Source organism: Doryrhamphus excisus, chromosome 22 (genome assembly GCF_030265055.1).
Source record: "Doryrhamphus excisus isolate RoL2022-K1 chromosome 22, RoL_Dexc_1.0, whole genome shotgun sequence".
NCBI lineage: Eukaryota > Metazoa > Chordata > Actinopteri > Syngnathiformes > Syngnathidae > Doryrhamphus > Doryrhamphus excisus.
The window spans coordinates 13,496,443-13,516,279 of record NC_080487.1 but is presented as its reverse complement, the minus strand read 5'-3'; the positions used below and the strand labels follow the sequence as shown (position 1 = coordinate 13,516,279).

The 19,837-nt window shown below is 38.1% G+C and overlaps 1 protein-coding gene across 3 annotated transcripts in view; it reads right to left on the bottom strand.

The window, feature by feature from the left end:
- Nucleotides 1-19,837, bottom strand: part of fbxl15 (F-box and leucine-rich repeat protein 15) — a 159,590-nt gene that overhangs the window by 76,971 nt on the left and 62,782 nt on the right. The window lies entirely within an intron of this gene.

Sequence of the window (19,837 nt, the reverse complement as noted above, 5' to 3'; positions counted from 1 at the left end):
AGGCCAACGTTCACCGGAAGGTGGTTCAACTTACTGCTGGCAATGGGAACCAGGGTCCTGCTCCGGTCTTGCACGCAGTAGCACACCATGATTCAGTTTTCAACAAGTCCCGTATCGCCCCGTACCGTAAAAGTGCCCAACCAAAGTACCTTAAGCATTACTGACTCGCTATCCGTCAATTCATGGAACAATTCATGTGTAAAGTGCCATGATATGTTGTGATTTGACGCTATATAAATAAACTGAATTGTTTTTATTTACATGACTTTCTATGGGAAAAATTGCCTCGGTTTTGGGACGAACGAATCATGAAAACCAAGGTATTTAGTCTTTATTCCAAATCAAAGCTACCTTTTGTGTGCAAGTTAACATGTTTGCAGCATTATGTAAATAATGTAAATAATGTTTGTTGTTGTAGTAATTGAGAGCAAAGCAGGGCTAGTATGGGGGAAAAATTGCCTCGGTTTTGGGACAAACGAATCATGAAAACCAAGGTATTTCGTCTTTATTCCAAATCAAAGCTACCTTTTGTGTGCAAGTTAACATGTTTGCAGCATTATGTAAATAAAGTAAATAATGTTTGTTGTTGTAGTAATTGAGAGCAAAGCAGGGCTAATTTTTTTTTTTTTTGGGGGGGGGGGGGGTTGAACAGACTAATTCCACAAATTCATGTGTAAAGTGCCATGATATGTTGTGATTTAGCGCTATATAAATAAACTGAATTGATTTTATTTACATGACTTCCTATGGGAAAAATTGCCTCGGTTTTGGAACGAACGGATCATGAAAACCAAGGTATTTGTTTGCAGCATTACGTAACAAACAACAGTAAATAAAGTAAATAATGTTTGTTAATATGGGGGGGGGGGGGGGGTGGAACAGACTAATTCCACAAATTCATGATTTTATTTACATGACTTTTTATGGGAAAAATTGCCTCGGTTTTGGGACAAACGAATCATGAAAACCAAGGTATTTAGTTTGTATTCCAAATCATAGCTACCTTTTGTGTGCAAGTTAACATGTTTGCAGCATTATGTAAATAAAGTAAATAATGTTTGTTGTTGTAGTAATTGAGAGCAAAGCAGGGCTAGTATGGGGGAAAAATTGCCTCGGTTTTGGGACAAACGAATCATGAAAACCAAGGTATTTCATCTTTATTCCAAATCAAAGCTACCTTTTGTGTGCAAGTTAACATGTTTGCAGCATTATGTAAATAAAGTAAATAATGTTTGTTGTTGGAGTAATTGAGAGCAAAGGAGGGCTCGTATTGGGGGGGGGGGGGGGGTTTGGGGGGATCCAAGCGACTCCTGCACCGCATCACGGTACTCTATTAGACGTGGCTCCTACCACTTTAGAAGCAAAGTAGACATAATAGCGTAACATCGTAGTGACGACGTTCACTTCTTTTCTCATTGGGGCCCAAATTGAAAGTGGGCGTATGAAATGACAGCAGCATTAGTAGCATATGTATATTGATATATATTATATATTTTCAGCCGCTAACACATTAAAGATCTTTGCTGCTTCCAGCCCACAAAAGGCTGATCAACATCCAAAGGCTCCTGCTCGTCGGCCCCCAACCCTTCCACCCTTCCACCCTTCCGGCCCCCAGCTCTTATATAAAGATAAATGATATTATGGTAAATCCCACTTAATGGTACATTTTTAATTTTCCTCACATGGCCATCGTCTGGTTGAGAACGGGGTGGAAGGAGCTAATTATGAAAAAAGAATTCCTGCTCATTTTCCGAGATAATGGAAGAGAAATGTTGGAGATTAATGGCACTATTTATCTTTTTGAAATGTATATCTTTCCCCGCTGATGGCGCTGCTCCCTGAGGAAAATATCCATAAAGTGGTAACTTTTTTTTTTTCCTATAGAATTTGGTAGCGGCAATTTATATTTGGATTGGAATTTTTTCCATGATATTTAAAATAACCACATACCATGCGTCTTTGTCATGGAATATGTTCCATTGTAATTTTACAGCAGGGTAAATTATTGAAAAAAAAAAAAAAAAAGGCCCGTGTTGGCTGCTGACAACACCTCCAGCCGTGAGCCATGTGTTTCCATTAGGGGCCCCGGGGCCGTCCAGGGGTTTGTTCGCTCTATTATTTTCCATTTCAGTCTTTTATCTTGATTTAACGTGAGGTTTCCTGAATATTCCCGTCCTCCTCCTCCTCCTCTTCCTCCCGCTGTTGTCATTCAATTTCCCTTTTAGGCTTCGGTGTATGTAGAGGGGGGGTTTGGGGAGGGGTTGGGGGGCTCTCAGGGGACGCCATGTAGATCGGTTCAAGGTGGAATAACTATCTTTAGACATGCTGTGTGTTTGGAAATGTATGCTGTATTAAAAAAAAAAATGGAGGAGACTTATTTTCAATGTCACAGGTCAAACTGTTGACCTTATTTTTCCATTATGAAGCAGAACACTGGCCTATATATTAATCGGTTATTTTTAACATGAAAAAGTATATTTTTACATTCCGACTTCCTCTACATACATTTGGAATAATATACTACAATAATAATGTATTTTGTCCATTAAAAGTGAAAAAAAATAATAAAAATGTAAAAAAAAAATCCATTATGAAGCAGAACACTAGCCTATATATTAATCGGTTATTTTTAACATGAAAAAGTATATTTTTACATGCCGACTTCCTCTACATACATTTGGAATAATATACTATAATAATAATGTATTTTGTCCATTAAAAGTGAAAAAATAATAATAAAAATGTAAAAAAAATTCCATTATGAAGCAGAACACTAGCCTATATATTAATCGGTTATTTTTAACATGAAAAGTATATTTTTACATTCCGACTTCCTCTACATTTGGAATAATATACTATAATAATAATGTATTTTGTCCATTAAAAGTAAAAAAAAAAAAATAAAAATGTAAAAAATATAAATAATAAAATGTAAAATAATCTGGTAATTAATAACAACTGTATTCATAATTGCACCATAATTGTACATTTATTATAAATGTCATGATACATACATGTGACATTTTTGCTCTCTAAAAAATGTTATTTTGTTCTTGTTATATTATGTTATGTCATGTAATGTTATGTTATTGTAATAAAATATAGTAGCTATACCTAATACCTATAAATAAAATATGTTGCTCATATTTTTCCCACACAAATTCAAGGTTAATAAGGGGAATATTTTTCTGCAGTACTTCTAATATAGGCCATTCTTTTGTCATATGAAGCATATATATGATGGTGAAGGCATCATTAGTGACAAATGAAGCAGAACACTAGCCTATATATTAATCGGTTATTTTTAACATGAAAAAGTATATTTTTACATTCCAACTTCCTCTACATTTGGAATAATATGCTATAATAATAATAATGTATTTTGTCCATTAAAAGTGAAAAAAATAATAATAAAAATGTAAAAAATATAAATAATAAAATGTAAAATAATCAGGTAATTAATAACAACTGTATTCATAATTACATCATAGTTGTACATTTAATATAAATGTCATGACTATTTTTTGCTATATATAAAATGTTATTTTGTTCTTGTTATATTATGTTATGTCATGTAATGTTATTGTAATAAAATACAGTAGCTATACCTAATACCTATAAATAAAATATGTTGCTCATATTTTTTCCACACAAATTAATAAGAGGTTATTAATAAGAGTAATATTTTTTGCAGTACTTCTAAGATAGGCCGTTCTTTTATAGTATGAAACATATAGTGATGGTGAAGGCATCATTAGTGACGATCTCACAAAAGCGCCCCCCCCCCCCATGACAAATTAAAAAAAAGCATGTCGGTTTCACCACTTTTATCTTATTACATAAACTCTGAGAAATTGTTATATTTGGCTCTCCGGTCACTTCACACTTAATAACGTTTTCTTCCTGCCTTCAAAAACCGACAGAGTGCAAATTTATCATTTCTTGGACAAGAGCTGTGCGGCATCCCCTCAAGGATTGTTGTTCTCTCCGCCCCCCCAACCCCCGCCCCTCAGATTCCTATTTAGGAATTCTATGAGGTGCAAACCTTAAAGAAAAAATAAAATATCAGGATGTTCTCCCAATCCTAACCTGTTTATGCCGTGTAAAGATGATAGGCTGTCAGGCCCTCAGCGAAGAAAAAAGGCAACCCCCCCACCTCACCCCCACCCCCCAGGCCCACATCCTATAAATTGCCAGTGTGATAGTTGCAGATAATACAAGAAATAAATCAGACGAGGGGATGGAATATTTCATTTGTTATCCATATTCCTTATGGGCAAGGAGAGAAATGATAGCAAAATGTAAAAACTGATATTTTTTATTATTTTTTTTTTTTTTAGCCCCTGTGGAATTGCAACACTTGAAATGCTGATCCCCCCCCCCCCCACGTGAAGACAAAGTGCATGCTTGCTGCCAGCCTGCAACAGATAAATGGAGTATGGAAGAGACAATTACTGCTGGTCATCTGGTGCATCTTCTTCACCTCCGCTCTTGATTTTATGGGCCTGTCAAGCTTTCACGCTGATGGATACGACTAAAAACGCTCAGGACGTCCAAGGCATCCTTTATATTTACACCCAAGCTATTCATACCTTCCATTGAAATAACTCCATAAGATGCCCTATGAAAAGAAAACTGTGCAATAAAACTGCAATAACTCATAATTCTGTGATGTAATATCTTCAGCAAATTGTGTATCAATTACTTCAGTGTTTTTTTTAACTTACCAAAACCAGGTCAAATTTTTCCATAAGAACTCATGTAAATCCAGACGCCCAAAAATATGATTAAAAAAATAAATAAAATTTTATCAACTTTTAGTTTCAGCTAAAATGAAAGGTATACAAAACTGTGGTGAGAGCAGCCATGTTGTTTGGTGTAGAAACAGGAAGCAGAAGCGGAGGTAGCAGAGATGCGGATGCTGAGGTTCTCATTGAGAGTGACCAGGATGGATAGGATCAGGAAAAAGTGCATCAGAGGGACATTATAGAGAAAAACCCAAAGAGAAAGAAGATGATAAACTGCTGGCAATCGTGGCTTTTTTTTTTTTTGGCCCCATGGCGGGTAATTTAGCAGTCGTAAAAAAAAATGCACTGAGAGTGGGTGGGGGGGGGGGTGCTTTGTGTGGGCAAATGGTACGATTTTAGCAACAATTTTCGTTGAAATCTAAATAAATTCTAATCCACTTCTGTTAATTCCTCTAACAATATTTTTTTTTTCATTTTTTCATTTTTTTTGTCATTAATAGACAAGATGAGTGAAGATAAAATTCCTGTCCAAGCCCCTCAAATTAACCACTTTTATGCTTGTCATTTCCAAATACTTCAATCCAGATTGATTATTAATAAGTGACTTATTGTTTATGTTTATGGTCCTACTACGCACAGCGGGGGTTTGATTGCAGACAGGAAACGTCACATTGCTCTTTAACAACAGACATCATCATCATCATCATCATCATCACAGTCGTTTCAAAAAGGCAGCGGCCTAACGAAGAAATGCACGGGCTTAGCATAATAATCCCATTTGACAGCAAAGTGCAGTTTGGACGGCGGCCATGATGACGGCGGCCATGATGACGCCGCTGCTGGACGCGTGCGGGTGGAAGCTTCCAGCGGCGAGATAAAGCGCATCCCGGCGAGCCGTGCCAGAATGCAAAGCAGGCCATCTGATAGCGAGAAGGCAGAGCAGACGGCAGCGAGGAGGCATGCGTCTGTGGCGGGCGGGTTTGTGAGGGGTTGGGGGATTGGGGGGGGGGGTAACGACGACGACAAAAGGCTTCTTGCTTGACGCCATTCAGGGCCAATTTGTAAGGCCGGCTGTTGAAGTTGGGCCAAAGAGCGGCGAACAGCTGGAGCCCCGCCGTGATTGATCAGTGAGGGCCTCTGAGAACTTCATTGTGATATGAATGAAGACAAAAGGAGCGACAACATCGAAGCCGTATTTAGCGCCAGCGCCATTAAGTGGCGACGGCGGGCCGACGGCGGGGCCGACGCCCTCCGAGGTCAGAGCCTTCTGCTCATTAGCATTTTATGGACAAAGTCATCTCGTTTTAAAAGGGGGATCTATCATGCTTATTCGGCGCTTTGTATTGAAATGTGGACTCCTGTAGAGCAGCGACACACAATAACCAACACAGGGAGCTTTCTAGATCTTCCAGAATATGCACCTATTCCAGATGTATTTCTTGGATTTCGTGCTTCCTGTGAAAACGGCACGTTTGAATTTATTCCACCCAGTCCGGGGTGTACCCAGACAGCTGGGATAGGCTCCAGCAATGAGGATAAGCAGTAGAAAATGAATGAATGAATAATTGCTACACCAACTTTTTAGCTGTACTTTGAAACGTTACATTTTTAAAACAATGGCCGATTTCCCAGTGGCGTCATTAGGCCTATTTAACACTTTAAATAGGCTGAAGCCCCCCTAAAATGTTCTTAAGCCCCCCCCTAAATAATTTGATATTTTTTATTGATTTATTGAAATTTTTTATTGATTTTTTTTTTTTTTTTACAAAAAAAATTCGGACAAATTTTATATAAAAGTCCAGGGTGCACCCCCGCAAAGCTGAAGGCCCCCTAAAATGTTTTTAAGCCCCCCTAAATAATTTGATATTTTTATTGATTTTTTAAAATTTTTTATCAAATTTTTTTTTTACAAAAAAAATTCTGACAAATTTCGGATTAAAGTCCAGAATCGGTAGAAAATGAATGAATGAATGAATAATTATATGAAAAAAATTATATGCTTATCCTCATTATCTCTTATTATTGGAACATTACTCTTCTAATTTGGCAATATTAATGTTGTACATTCATTCATTTATTCATTCATTCATTTTCTACCAGTTATCCTCATTATCTCTTATTATTGGAACTTTACTCTTCTAATTTTGCAATATTAATGTTGTACATTCATTCATTTTCTACCGCTTATCCTCATTATCTCTTATTGTTGGAACTTTACTCTTCTAATTTTGCAATATTAATGTTGTACATTCATTCATTCATTCATTAATTTTCTATCGCTTATCCTCATTATCTCTTATTGTTGGAACTTTACTCTTCTAATTTTGCAATATTGATGTTGTACATTCATTCATTCATTCATTCATTTTCTACCGCTTATCCTCATTATCTCTTATTGTTGGAACTTTACTCTTCCAATTTAGCAATATTAATGTTGTACATTCATTCATTCATTTTCTATCGCTTATCCTCATTATCTCTTATTGTTGGAACTTTACTCTTCTAATTGTGCAATATTAATGTTTTACATTCATTCATTCATTCATTCATTTTCTACCGCTTATCCTCATTATCTCTTATTATTGGAACTTTACTCTTCTAATTTTGCAATATTAATGTTGTACATTCATTCATTCATTCATTTTCTACCAGTTATCCTCATTATCTCTTCTTATTGGAACTTTACTCTTCTAATTTTGCAATATTAATGTTGTACATTCATTCATTCATTCATTTTCTATCGCTTATCCTCATTATCTCTTACTATTGGAACTTTACTCTTCTAATTTTGCAATATTAATGTTGTACATTCATTCATTCATTCATTTTTTGTCGCTTATCCTCATTATCTCTTATTGTTGGAACTTTACTCTTCTAATTTTGCAATATTCATGTTGTACAATTGCCGGTCCTTTTTGGGGGGGGGGGTCCTTGAGACCCAGTTGTCTTCCATCTTTCCTTACTACATGACATCACAACATCAAGTTGAAAGTCCAAACATGCTAAAAGTTTTGCGACTGCTGCTCCGGTGAAGCCGCATCTGCGACTCAGCGCTAATCAAATTACCCGGCGCCCACTTTGTCACACTAATCACGCCATCATAACCACATTTTCCACAGCCGCCACCAACACTAGTTTGGGCCGCGTCCTCGCTCGTCACAGGGTTCTGCGGGCGCACCGACCCACGCGTCCAAGCGTCCGACATGGGTCAGTGAAAAGGCGCGAGGTGGCGATCCGCCTCCGCCTCCGCCTCCGACCCGTACACTTACTGGGTTCACCGGCTTTTAAAGCTAAACCTGAGATGTCTCCATCACACTGATTGCGTGGGATCAAACCATTACGGTAAAATCCCCACTGATTATGCGGCATCATGTTTTATCAACACAACGTTGGATTTCCTGCTTCTGTTTCATGGCGTGGAGAGCAGCGTACGCACATTCAAGCCTGACCTATTTGATGGTGGCATAGAATGGAAAGGTTCTCCATCATTACTGACACCGCAGTCCATAAAAAGTGAGAGGGAATTGTTCAATTCCATCCCAGTGACAAAGACGGACCAATGAGTGGATATGGACGCCATTTTTTTACCCCTTAAAATATTCACAATCTCCCTTTTCTGTGCTTTCAAAATGTGATCAATTTCACTTTGCAGGCATGGATGGAGTGGGGGTGGATATGTGGGGGGGGGCGGGGGGGGCTCCATTTGTTTGTGAAGGATGTGAGGCGTTGTCTAAGTGACTGAGGAGATTCTTCAAAAAAGATGCTTGCCACCGACACCCTCCAACCTCCTTATTCATCGTACTTTTAGGACCGTTTTTTTGTCTGAAACTTCATCAGTTCATGACAGGTCTAGTCCCACAGTCACTGGCGCTTAGATGGTCCAGAGAGACGTTCAAAGACTCCATAGGGTAGCTCTAGTTTAAGACCGGATAGAATAGGTCTAGAACCTTCAAGGCTCCATCGCTGTGGGACGAGAGCTGGACGGGTCGTCTTACAAGCAGGCTTCATCAGGTCAGCTGTAGACCCATAGTGGATTAGAGTTAGAGGGTTAGGTATAACTCAAGAACAGTAAGTCCTATCGACACGAAAAACCAAGTCCTACCCCTCCAAAAACGTCCACGTGCTTTTGATTTGGACCCCTGACTTCCCCTCTGAAAAACAGCCGTATCTACGGAACCGGAAGTCGTAGCCTAACGGGACAGCTCTAGTCCCACAGTCACTGGAGCCTAGATGGCCCAGAGAGACGTTCAAAGACTCCATAGGGTAGCTCTAGTTTAAGACCGGCTAGAATAGGTCTAGAACCTTCAAGGCTCCATCGCTGGACTGGTCGTCTTACAAGACTCTCATACAAGCAGGTTTCATCAGGTCAGTTGTAGACCCATAGTGGGTTAGGGTTAGAGGGTTAGGTATAACTCAAGAACAGTAAGTCCTATCCACACGAAAAACCAAGTCCTACCGCTCCAAAAGCGTCCACAAGGTTTTGATTCGGACCCCCGACTTCCCATCCGAACAACAGCCGTATCTACGGAACCGGAAGTCGTAGCCTAACGGGACAGCTCTAGTCTCACAGTCACTGGAGCCTAGATGGCCCAGAGAGACGTTCAAAGACTCCATAGGGTAGCTCTAGTTTAAGACCGGATAGAATAGCTCTAGAACCTTCAAGGCTCCATCACTGGACTGGTCGTCTTACAAGACTCTCATACAAGCAGGTTTCATCAGGTCAGTTGTAGACCCATAGTGGGTTAGGGTTAGGGTTAGAGGGTTACGTATAACTCAAAAACAGTAAGTCCTATCGACATGAAAAACCAAGTCCTACCCCTCCAAAAGCGTCCACAAGCTTTTGATTCGGACCCTGGACTTCCCATCCGAACAACAGCCGTATCTACGGAACCGGAAGTCGTAGCCCAACAGGACTAGAGCTGTCCTATCTAGTCTCTGAGCATAAACCGTTGAACCAGTTACGATGGATTCAGCATCTACATATTTTAACTGATCTTTCAAGGTACACATATTATTGTGTTTTATGGCAATATATGTAAAAAAAAAAAATTGTGAAAATCTTGTTGCATTGATACATGTACTTATGCTAGTTCTGTCAACAACAATGGCGGCAACCATTGGGATGGCTGTATCTTCCAGCACAAGACAAGTGTGTCAGTCCTCAGGTGAAAAATGCTGACGACAAACAATCATCTCTTTAATTAAAATTTTATTTTCTTAATTCATTTGTATTTATTTGTATTTATTTGTATTTATTTGTATTTATTTTTATATATTTTTATATATTTTTATATATTTTTTTAAAATTTTTTAAATTTTTTATTTATTTTTCAATCATTCATTCATTTTCTACCGCTTTTCCTCAGGGTCGCAAGGGTGCTGGAGCCTATCCCAGCACCACGCATGCACAGGGAGAACATGCAAACTGAATTGAACCCTGGTCTCCTCGCTGTGAGGTCTGCGCGCTAACCACTCGACCGCCGTGCAGCCATTATTTATTTTTATTTTATTTTTATTTTATTTTTATTTATTTTTATTTATTTTTATTTATTTTTATTTATTTTTATTTATTTTTATTTATTTTTATTTATTTATTATTATTATTAATAATAATATTTGTTTGTTTTTTTACGGGATGATTTTTTTACAAGTGATTTTAGCATTCTTTTCTGTAAAGCACCTTGAATGAATGAATGAATGAATGAATGAATGTGAGTGTGAATGGTTGTTTGTCTATATGTGCCCTGGGATTGGGATTGGGCTGAAGCCTACCCCCCCACCACCTTAATGAGGATAAGCGGAATAGAAAATGAAGGAATGAATCAGCAATCATGTTTAACAGCGTCACTCGTGCATGGGATTCGACTCGGTACACACCTCGGAGTTGTTGACTGAAACCCAGACGAGACGTCGCCTTGCTCGCTGTGCAACTAGCCGAGCAGCAGTCATCATCATCAACACACAAATTAATTAATGCCAGACCTCTCGGGGCACTTTGTTTTCTGTAAATAATATACGCTAACTAATTAAATATGTCAGGATACACAAAGTAGCATTTTTTTAAACAAATACCTGAAACAGGAAGTTGTCTCGTGTTCATAAATGTCCATTTCCTACTATCTGCAGCACTCAGCTCTGCATGCCATGCACTCACAGATGATGATTCTGGAATGAATTCTCCATCGGCCTTAACCAAGGTCACAAAAGGCTGAGCAGTACTATGTCCAAGGCTGGCTGCTCTGCTCCAAGCATGGCTGATCTGAATCATGAAGAATAATGTTTAGGCTGGAACATGACTAGGGGTGTTCATTTTTTTCTTTTTTGGGGGAGAAAATGGGGGGGCATGGATATTCTGGCTGCCCGGACCAGGATCTGGCATGGGGCAGATTCCTGGCTGCTCCATTTGCCTGTTAATGAGCGCTGTTGTTGGAGGTACCCATGTGTGCCATGTCGCCCTGCTCGCAGGCGCACACCTTCGCCTGACGCCGTGACCGCCGAGGAGGATGGCATCCGCCGTGACAGATGTTCTCCATCCTGGGGAGGGAGCCATACGGTCACGAGGCCCGGCAACTGGCACAGATTGTCGATCTACGCAAATGACTGCTTGCGTTTTGATATTTAGTGGGAGGAGCCAAGGGGGTGGACGCCGAGGGTCGGCAACATGAAGTGTATTCACGGAAAAATTTCTGGAAAAAAATCGTTATTTGGATCCTGACCAAACGTTTGGGTGCCTTTACCAGGCACATGCGGAACCCCTCCACAAACAAAACAAACAAATAAAAATCAAAATATTGTATGAAACTTATGAATTCCTGATCAATCCGGTCCAACGTTCGCTGAATTTTGCAAACCAACTGACGTGCAAACTAGCTACATGCTAGCTAACTGCTAAATAAAAGTACTTATGCAACAGCGCCTTTCCAAAAGGCTCAATTCCGTCTCTTAAATTGTAATTGTTATAACTTCTGTATAATAACTTTATTTATAAACGGAATATGTTTGTATTTAGAGCATAGAAACTTGTTTACGGCCTTCCAAATACACTTTTTAACATTATGAGAGCTCTATAGCACCCCTATAATCACCTTTATCATCATTTTATTACCTAATATAGTAGCATAATAACAGAAAATAAGACATAAATAAGATTGAGAATAATATAGACTCATGCGTTAACATTGGGAAAATTATTTTTCATGTTTTTTTTTTACTTCCTGTTATGCGCACTACTTCCTGCAGTGGCTATTGTCTCATCAATGTAACATTACTGACACCTAGTACGCCATTACAAAGTCTTGGCAAAGGTTCGACACCCGACTGCGATAAGTGATTTTCTGCTCAGTGGGTTTCAATATTAATGAATATAATATTTTCATAGTTACAGCATTATGATGTAATTTTTTTTACCATTATTAAAGACATAAAATAACACCCTAATAGTCACCACTCCAATTGTTGTTGGTTTACAACACATTGCTCAACTGTAATGTGCCAGCCATGGGGACATACAAGAGATAGCCACCGTTAGCATAGCAAGCTACCGAGCTAACTAGTTAGTCTCTCCAATTTAGTTATTCCAATCTTTTCAGAAGCGTTTCAAACAAGAGTGGGGAAGATGGAGAAAGTAGGAATCAAAAAATGTACCACTTCCACATGGAATGGGAGGAGAACAATTTCATGTAATGTAATCTAATGTCATGTATTATCAATATAATATTACTGATGCCAAAAATAAGTGATAATTGCTCAAATATTACACCACGAAACAGCATGATTGATGAAAGTATGAAAATACAAAGTATTCCAAGTACGAGGGATTACTATAGTATATATAGTACTACTGTATTGTACTGTAGATGGCGGCGATATATTAGTTTACCCTGGAGCCGCGCTAACTGCCAACAAGCAGGTCTTGTTAAGTCGAAGTGCTGAAAACATCAAGCTAGCCGTTGTGTTTATTTACGACAGCCATTGGGTGCAATGGGCCAGCATCAGCTAAGTCGACTCCTTTAGCGGAACCACGTCATACAGCCGAGTCGTAAAAAAAAAAAAAAAAAAAAAAAGGGCTAAATTGTAATGACAAAAGAGCTGATGTGAGATGTGCCTCATGCCTGGTTAAACTCGTACATCTCTGCAGCCCCTCCGGAGCATGGAGATCAAATCATCTGTGATGTGCCAGCAGCTCCAAAGTGTCATGGAGACCAAAAATACAGCAGAAAAAAAGTATCTCGTGTTTTTGCATTTAATATACAGATGTAAATATGTTTTTCTCTTCCATCTGGCAGACAACACTTGTTAATGATGAATCCATGAGACGCCACTGAGCATTACAAATGCCACATTTTATTGTCTTTTACTCTTTTTTTTTGTTTTTTTTTAGCTCCACGCATCCCACCGCCACTCAGCATCGCGCCTGCTTCCCTCCTTGCCATCATTAGCCTCCGCGCATGCCATCATGGCACCATATGACACTGTCATCATTTGGTAATTAAACCTTTGTTCGTCGTTAAATATGAAAAGCTGGCAAGGTTGCAGTCGTAAACAATGCAGAGGCGCAAAGCAGATTTTTAATGGGAAATCGAGCAGTAGAGAGAAAACAACGAGGCTGCGCTCGTGCAAAAGCAATACAATTCACATCCAGCAGAAGGCACTTGAGTTGAAAATATGGTCATATTATTATTATTATTATTATTTTCTTGGAGAGTAGCAATTCAAACCCATTAATTGTCATCTCTCTTGACCGTTTTTCTGCTATGTGGGGCAAACCAGCCTTTGCCCCAATATGCCCAAGAAACATGCAAGGATAAATCAAATTATTTTCACCCCAAAAATTCAGCCAAGCAATAAATGCGTCATGACCAGAAAAATAAACCAAGGGTGGGCAAACTTGGGTTAAAAAAAATGTGCGGAGGCGCCATTTATATATTTTGCGGCATCAAGCTGAATGATATACAAAACAAAAGCAAGTTAGCGCTAAACATAAGCGCTAAACATAACACCTAACTTGAAAATCTTATTTCGCCAATGCCCGCAAGGCATGCTGGGAAGTTCAGCTGCAACAAAAAGCTACTCAGCATGCCTTGCGGGCCACATCAGGCCCGCGGGGCGCAGTTTGCACATCCCTGGCACTATAGAATATAAGCCAGCGGTTTTCGCTGTTTGCCACATGGACAAAAAAATTAACTTACAACAGTAATTACTCAAAAATAAAACTTATTTAATCGTTAATATTATATCATATTAATTATATTGCAAAGCGAGAGCGTCAAACATGCTAATTCACTTCAAAAATGTGAAATAAAACGTGGATATGAGGTGATGATGATAATAATAATGCTGTCAATTTGTGTCAACTAAACAGAAAATAGACAAAGTCAAAACCATCAGGTGCACAATTTAGAAAAAAAAAAGAGTCAAAAGGGGTCAAAGGTAAAGGTATGGCGCTATAGCGTCATTTTATGTACGCCATATTATGAAATGTATATGATCAAATAAGCTAACGTTATTTGATGCTGCTCATTTCTTTTTTTGAATGGTTGTTTTTGTTGTGTAAATGCAATTTAAGGGATAGGAATATTAAAAAAAATAATTAAAATGACATTGAAATCACATTTTAATTTGAATTATTGATAATATAAATTTTCACATTTACGCTGTGTGATTTTACTTCCGTTTTGTAGTTGTATTTAATGTATGTTTTTATATTTTTCCTATGCTTTGCTTGTATTTTTAACGGTGGTTATTGTTAAATGGCTTTATAAATAAAGTTGGGATTGTATAATAATTATGCAGATATATATATATATACCCCAGAAATGATAATGACAATTGCAATTGTAGCTGCTTAAGGGAATCTTAATAAATAAAACATTAAAGATTATGTTTTAGGTTTTGTTGGAAAAATCAGACTTTTGCTTAATAAAAGCAAGAGAAAAGTGTAACCTTTTGAGGTTTTGACAAAAAAATAATAATAATGCACTTGGCTGAAAGCAAAAAAAAAAAAAAAAAATGAAAGTCATTCTTTTTGACCCCATAAAAAATCTCGATGATACTTTTATGGCGCGGGCCTTTTGAGTGCAGAAGTAAGCAATGACAATAAAGCAGTGGATGACAACAACAACACCAACATGGAATACACTATAGCTATAGCACTATAGCAATAACATCACAGCGCTTCCGTTATTTTAAAGTTCACCCTCACATGATGAGCCCAGGACGTAACGTTAAAAGTGTCGCCGTGCACGCGCTCACAGAGGCCGGCGGACGATGAAATGTCCTCGCCGCCTGAGGACAAGCGTCTCGGATGCACACAAACATAAGGGGGGGGCGCCATTACAAGCCAAACTACCGACTTCTTTATGAGCACTAAACAATCCTAACGTCCCTTTGGAGGAGGAGGAGGAGGAGGAGGAGGGAGGGGGGACCCCCCCTCACTCTCAATGGGGCTTGCGTCAAGGTCACCATTTTGTTGTTACGACACTGAAGGTGACGATATGGCGTAGAGCAGCCGTATACTGTATCGTTATATCATTATCAAAAAGATAATAGTGTGCCTTTTCATTGACACAGTGAAACCATGTGATTTCTCTTAGCCAATCAGTGAAGCCATAGATGTTGTCCACTCCCCAAATACATACAGAAAGATGAATAATGCTTGATATTATAGCTCAGCGCATTGTCAATCCAATTGCTTATCATAGAGGCCTTCCCAATACACACTTAGCACAATCAGAGTTGCACAACACATACATACGACTGAAAAAAATACTGGGAGACACGCAATGCATTGTTCTCAGACCTGTACACGCACATAACTTTCACTTCCGGCATTAGACCTTCATCTTCCTCATTGGTGTGCAGCATGCCCTCGCTCGCTTTAACCAGATTGTTGCCATCTTGTCCAATCATGTGACCATGGACTATTTCTCTAATAGCGATGCAATCCAATCAGAAACTACAAAGAAAGGCCTAAGACGTACTTATATGGTATTAAAAACCCGAAGTTTGATCCCAACAATGTATTTATACAATAGTTATAAACTAAAGAACGGGCTGATGCAACTCCTCGCCAATGGATTAATCTTGAGAGTCATTTTAATATCATGAAAATGACCACTAGGGGGCAGAAATGAGAGAAACACACAACAGGAAGAAATTGTAAATTGTTATTCAATTGTTATGCACGGGGAGAACATGCAAACTCCACACAGAGATGCCCGATAGTGGAATTGAACTCAGGTCTCCTAGCTGTGAGGCCTGCGTGCTAACCACTCATCCACCGTGCAGCCCTAAATTGTTATTTTGATGTGAAAATGTTTATTGTATTATTAGACATAATAGTAATAATACTTTTTAGTCGGAAACTGATATTTTCCTGAAACTCACCTATGTTCTACTGCTGATTAGTAAGTTCATCACACACACATCATTGTCTTCTGACAAGAGTGGCAGCACCGCAAGTGTGTTCGTCACATATTGTTTACTTTAATTGCCCCAGCAATTAAACAAAAATGTCTTCCTTATCACCAAAAATCTGACTCGTTAATAAACTACACATGCTGATGGGGATGCCATACAACTTCAACTTAAGTCGACAACGGCAGCATAAAAAAACGACAACAATGTCCACTCTCATTGCGGTGGCTGTATCTTCCAGCACAATACCTGTAATACAGTTAAAGTGTAAAAGTGAAATCCATAGATATTTTTAAGTGCAGTTTTAAGTGCGTTCAAACAGTTTGTTGTAAATAAAAATAATAATTAAAAATTAAAATTAAATTTGAATTTGAATTTGAATTTAATTTAATTTAATTTAATTTAATTTAATTTAATTTAATTTAATTTAAATATTACCTTAAATATTTTAATTTATTATTTTTATTAATTTTAATTTAATTTAATTTAATTTAATTTAATTTAAATTTTCGACTCTCGGGCATTTAAATTTAAATTAAATTAAATTAAATTAAATTAATAAAAATAATAAATTAAAATATTTAAGGTAATATATTATTTTTATTTTAATAAAACAACTTTCCAGGCATATTTGGTTTTGACTTTATTTAAACATACTTTGTAACAAAACGTCAGAATATACTGTACATATGTAGTATATTGATGTTCAACCTAAATATATCAGTATATGAGTTTTGGTCCCTAGCAGGAAGATACCGGGGGTTTAAAGGCCCCCTCTAATATGACCTCCACCCCCCCTGCAGGAGGCGAGTCCTCCATTATGCGCCCACATGGATTCAAGCTCTGGTTCCCATATTGCTGACATGCGACTGGAAGCTGTTGGCTGTCTGCTCGGGACACCTCCCGAGCCGCCTCGGGCTCATCCACACACAAAACACACAGCGGGACGCCATTGTCCCACAGAAGCACACACACACAGGGGGGGGGGGGGGGGGGGCGTCCTCCTTCCATGCTGTCTATATACGCAGCATTTTTGGGGAATAAAATAAGAGAAAGTGTCCTGGTAGAATAAGTTGTACCAGTGAAGGAGGCAACGGGGCGAGGGTTGAGCCTATCCACGTGTAAAGATGTGAGCTTCACCTTACGTTCCCTGCAGAAAGATAAAGTCATACTCTTTGCGGAGAAGACTTTTTGACAGGAAATGGTCCTATTTTTAAGCCAGCACTGCAGGGCACGTTTAACAATTAGGCTCCAATCTGCATAATGAATTGAATTAAGAAGTATGCGTGTATTTTTAAACCTCTAAGGTCCTTGATGGGATGGTGAGATTTCATGGTTTGTGTTTCTTTTTTTTTTTTTTTTTTCAGAAAATACATTCATATCATATTGTGATTCTTCATTCATGTTTAAATGCAAATGAGATGTTAATTTCTCTTAATGATTTGTTCCATATACCCGGGGCATACCAAGCTCAGAGTCTGACTGTTTTTGTGCTCAGGGTGCAAAAAGTAATTTAACAAAGTGGCTCCTCATCAAAGTAGATTTGGAATACATTCATTTAATAGTAGTGTAGTGTGTATTAATCCACAGCATGGGGTACACTTGCACAATATGCAATGAGATCCTAAAAATTCTGCATAAATACTGCAAACATATGTTGTTGAATTATTACATATGTGATGTTAATTTAAAAATATGGTGGTCTTATTAGATGCAATTGAGAGCCAACCATTCAAGGCTGTTTAGTGTCTTTTAAAGGCCCAAGAAAATATCATGGAATGTTGTCCAATTAAGCTTATGTAATTTAAGAGTACAAAAAAAATCTAAAATTAAAGAACTAATTTTACAAGTTATTATGAGTTATGTCTTGAACATTATTTTTGTTATTTAAAAAAAACACTAAAATTAAACCTTGTGTTATATAGGAGATAGAAAATATATAAATAAAGGTCATTTAATTAGCTGTTTTTTTTTCTTAGAAAATAAAAAAAACAGTAAACAAAAAGAGTAATTATTTACTTTTGTTGTTTTTTTATATTATATGCTATGCTAAATAGCCTATGTAGTTAAATATGAACACAATAAACCGTTAAAAAGCTCCTCTGATATGTCAGTGACGTCACCACCTACGGAGGGGAAACGGGGCGTGGTCTCGAGGTTGGAATTATTGCACGTTCACGACAGCATCGGTGATGGTGGTGCAGGTGAGATATGATGATGATGATGATGATGATGATGATGATGAAGGTGGACCCCCCCCCCACACACACACACCCCTCCCACGTCTGAACACGTTATGGGGGCGTGGCTAAAGATAAATGGCTCCCTGTCAGAGCAAGTAAAATGGGAGCATCCGGGGCCTTGAAACATTTTGCCAACATTTTGACCTGCACGTGCGAAGTAATAATAGAATTTAAAGCGATATACACGGAAAAATGTGAACGAAAAAATACCTTTTATTCTTTTTTTTTTCAAATAGGGGGTCACATTTTGGGGTGTACAAATAAGAGGAGAGGGGGGGGGGGTATAGAATAAAAAGCATGTTGCTTTAAGGGAAATGTGCAACCGAGTGTGAAATTACAGCCTATAGTGCAACATATTGTACCAGAAGCCCCTCCAAAAACAGTAACACACTAAAAAAAAAAAAAAAAAATACCCCCCAACCTGACCAGCAGGCACTAATTATACTGGCAAAAAATTGCCAAAAAAATTATAACAAAACTTGCATTTTAACACAATAATTAAAGCAATACTGGTCACTTTTTTCTTGCACATTGCTCATATTAAATGGCACATAAAAAAAAGAAAATGCAATACGTATAAATAATATAATATATAAAAAAATTATTAGCGTACATCTGCAGTATTTAAGCAAGATACATAAATAAAAATGCACTTAAAAATAAAAAAATATATGGCAAATAATAATAATAATATATAGAATTAAAAACAAAGTGGGGAAATAATCTTAGCCATCCAAGTTTGACTTTTTGGGGTGGGGGAGTGGGGGGGTCTGCAAGTCATATGTTCATGATATGAACCCAAACAGCGCCATCTGCAGAAGCAATGTGGTATTACTTCCTTGTACATCACCACCAGCACCATCATGACTGTGATTATCATTATTATATCATCACCATCTCTTCACCTTCATTGGTGCCCCCCCCCCAGCCCCCCCACACAATTTGGACCACTGCAACCACCCATCACACACTCCCATCAATAGAAATATCACTTTAAATATCAATATTTAGACACTTTTGGATACAAGACTATGTATATGTTCATTAAAAATATATATAAATATAAATATATATATATATTTAATATAATATATAATATTTAATATAATTTAATAGTATATTTGCGGCCCTTCCCTGCCTATAAGGTGGACTTTTTGTTTTGTTTTTGCATTGGCACGTGTATTTATTGCCTTTGTCTGACAAGTCAACCACGGGGGAAAAGAGAGAGGGAATGAAGTGGGGTGAGGTGTGGGGGGGGGTGCAGCGAAGAAGAGGATGGGGTGTGTGTGGGGGGGTGATGCCTTCAGCTTTTACAGCCACTCACACCAGCAGTGGCTTCATTCTCGGTCCAAAACCTCCCCACGAACACATCCACGCAGTACAGCAGCACAGCAGTCAGACCAACACTGCCATCACATCTCTCCCCCCCCC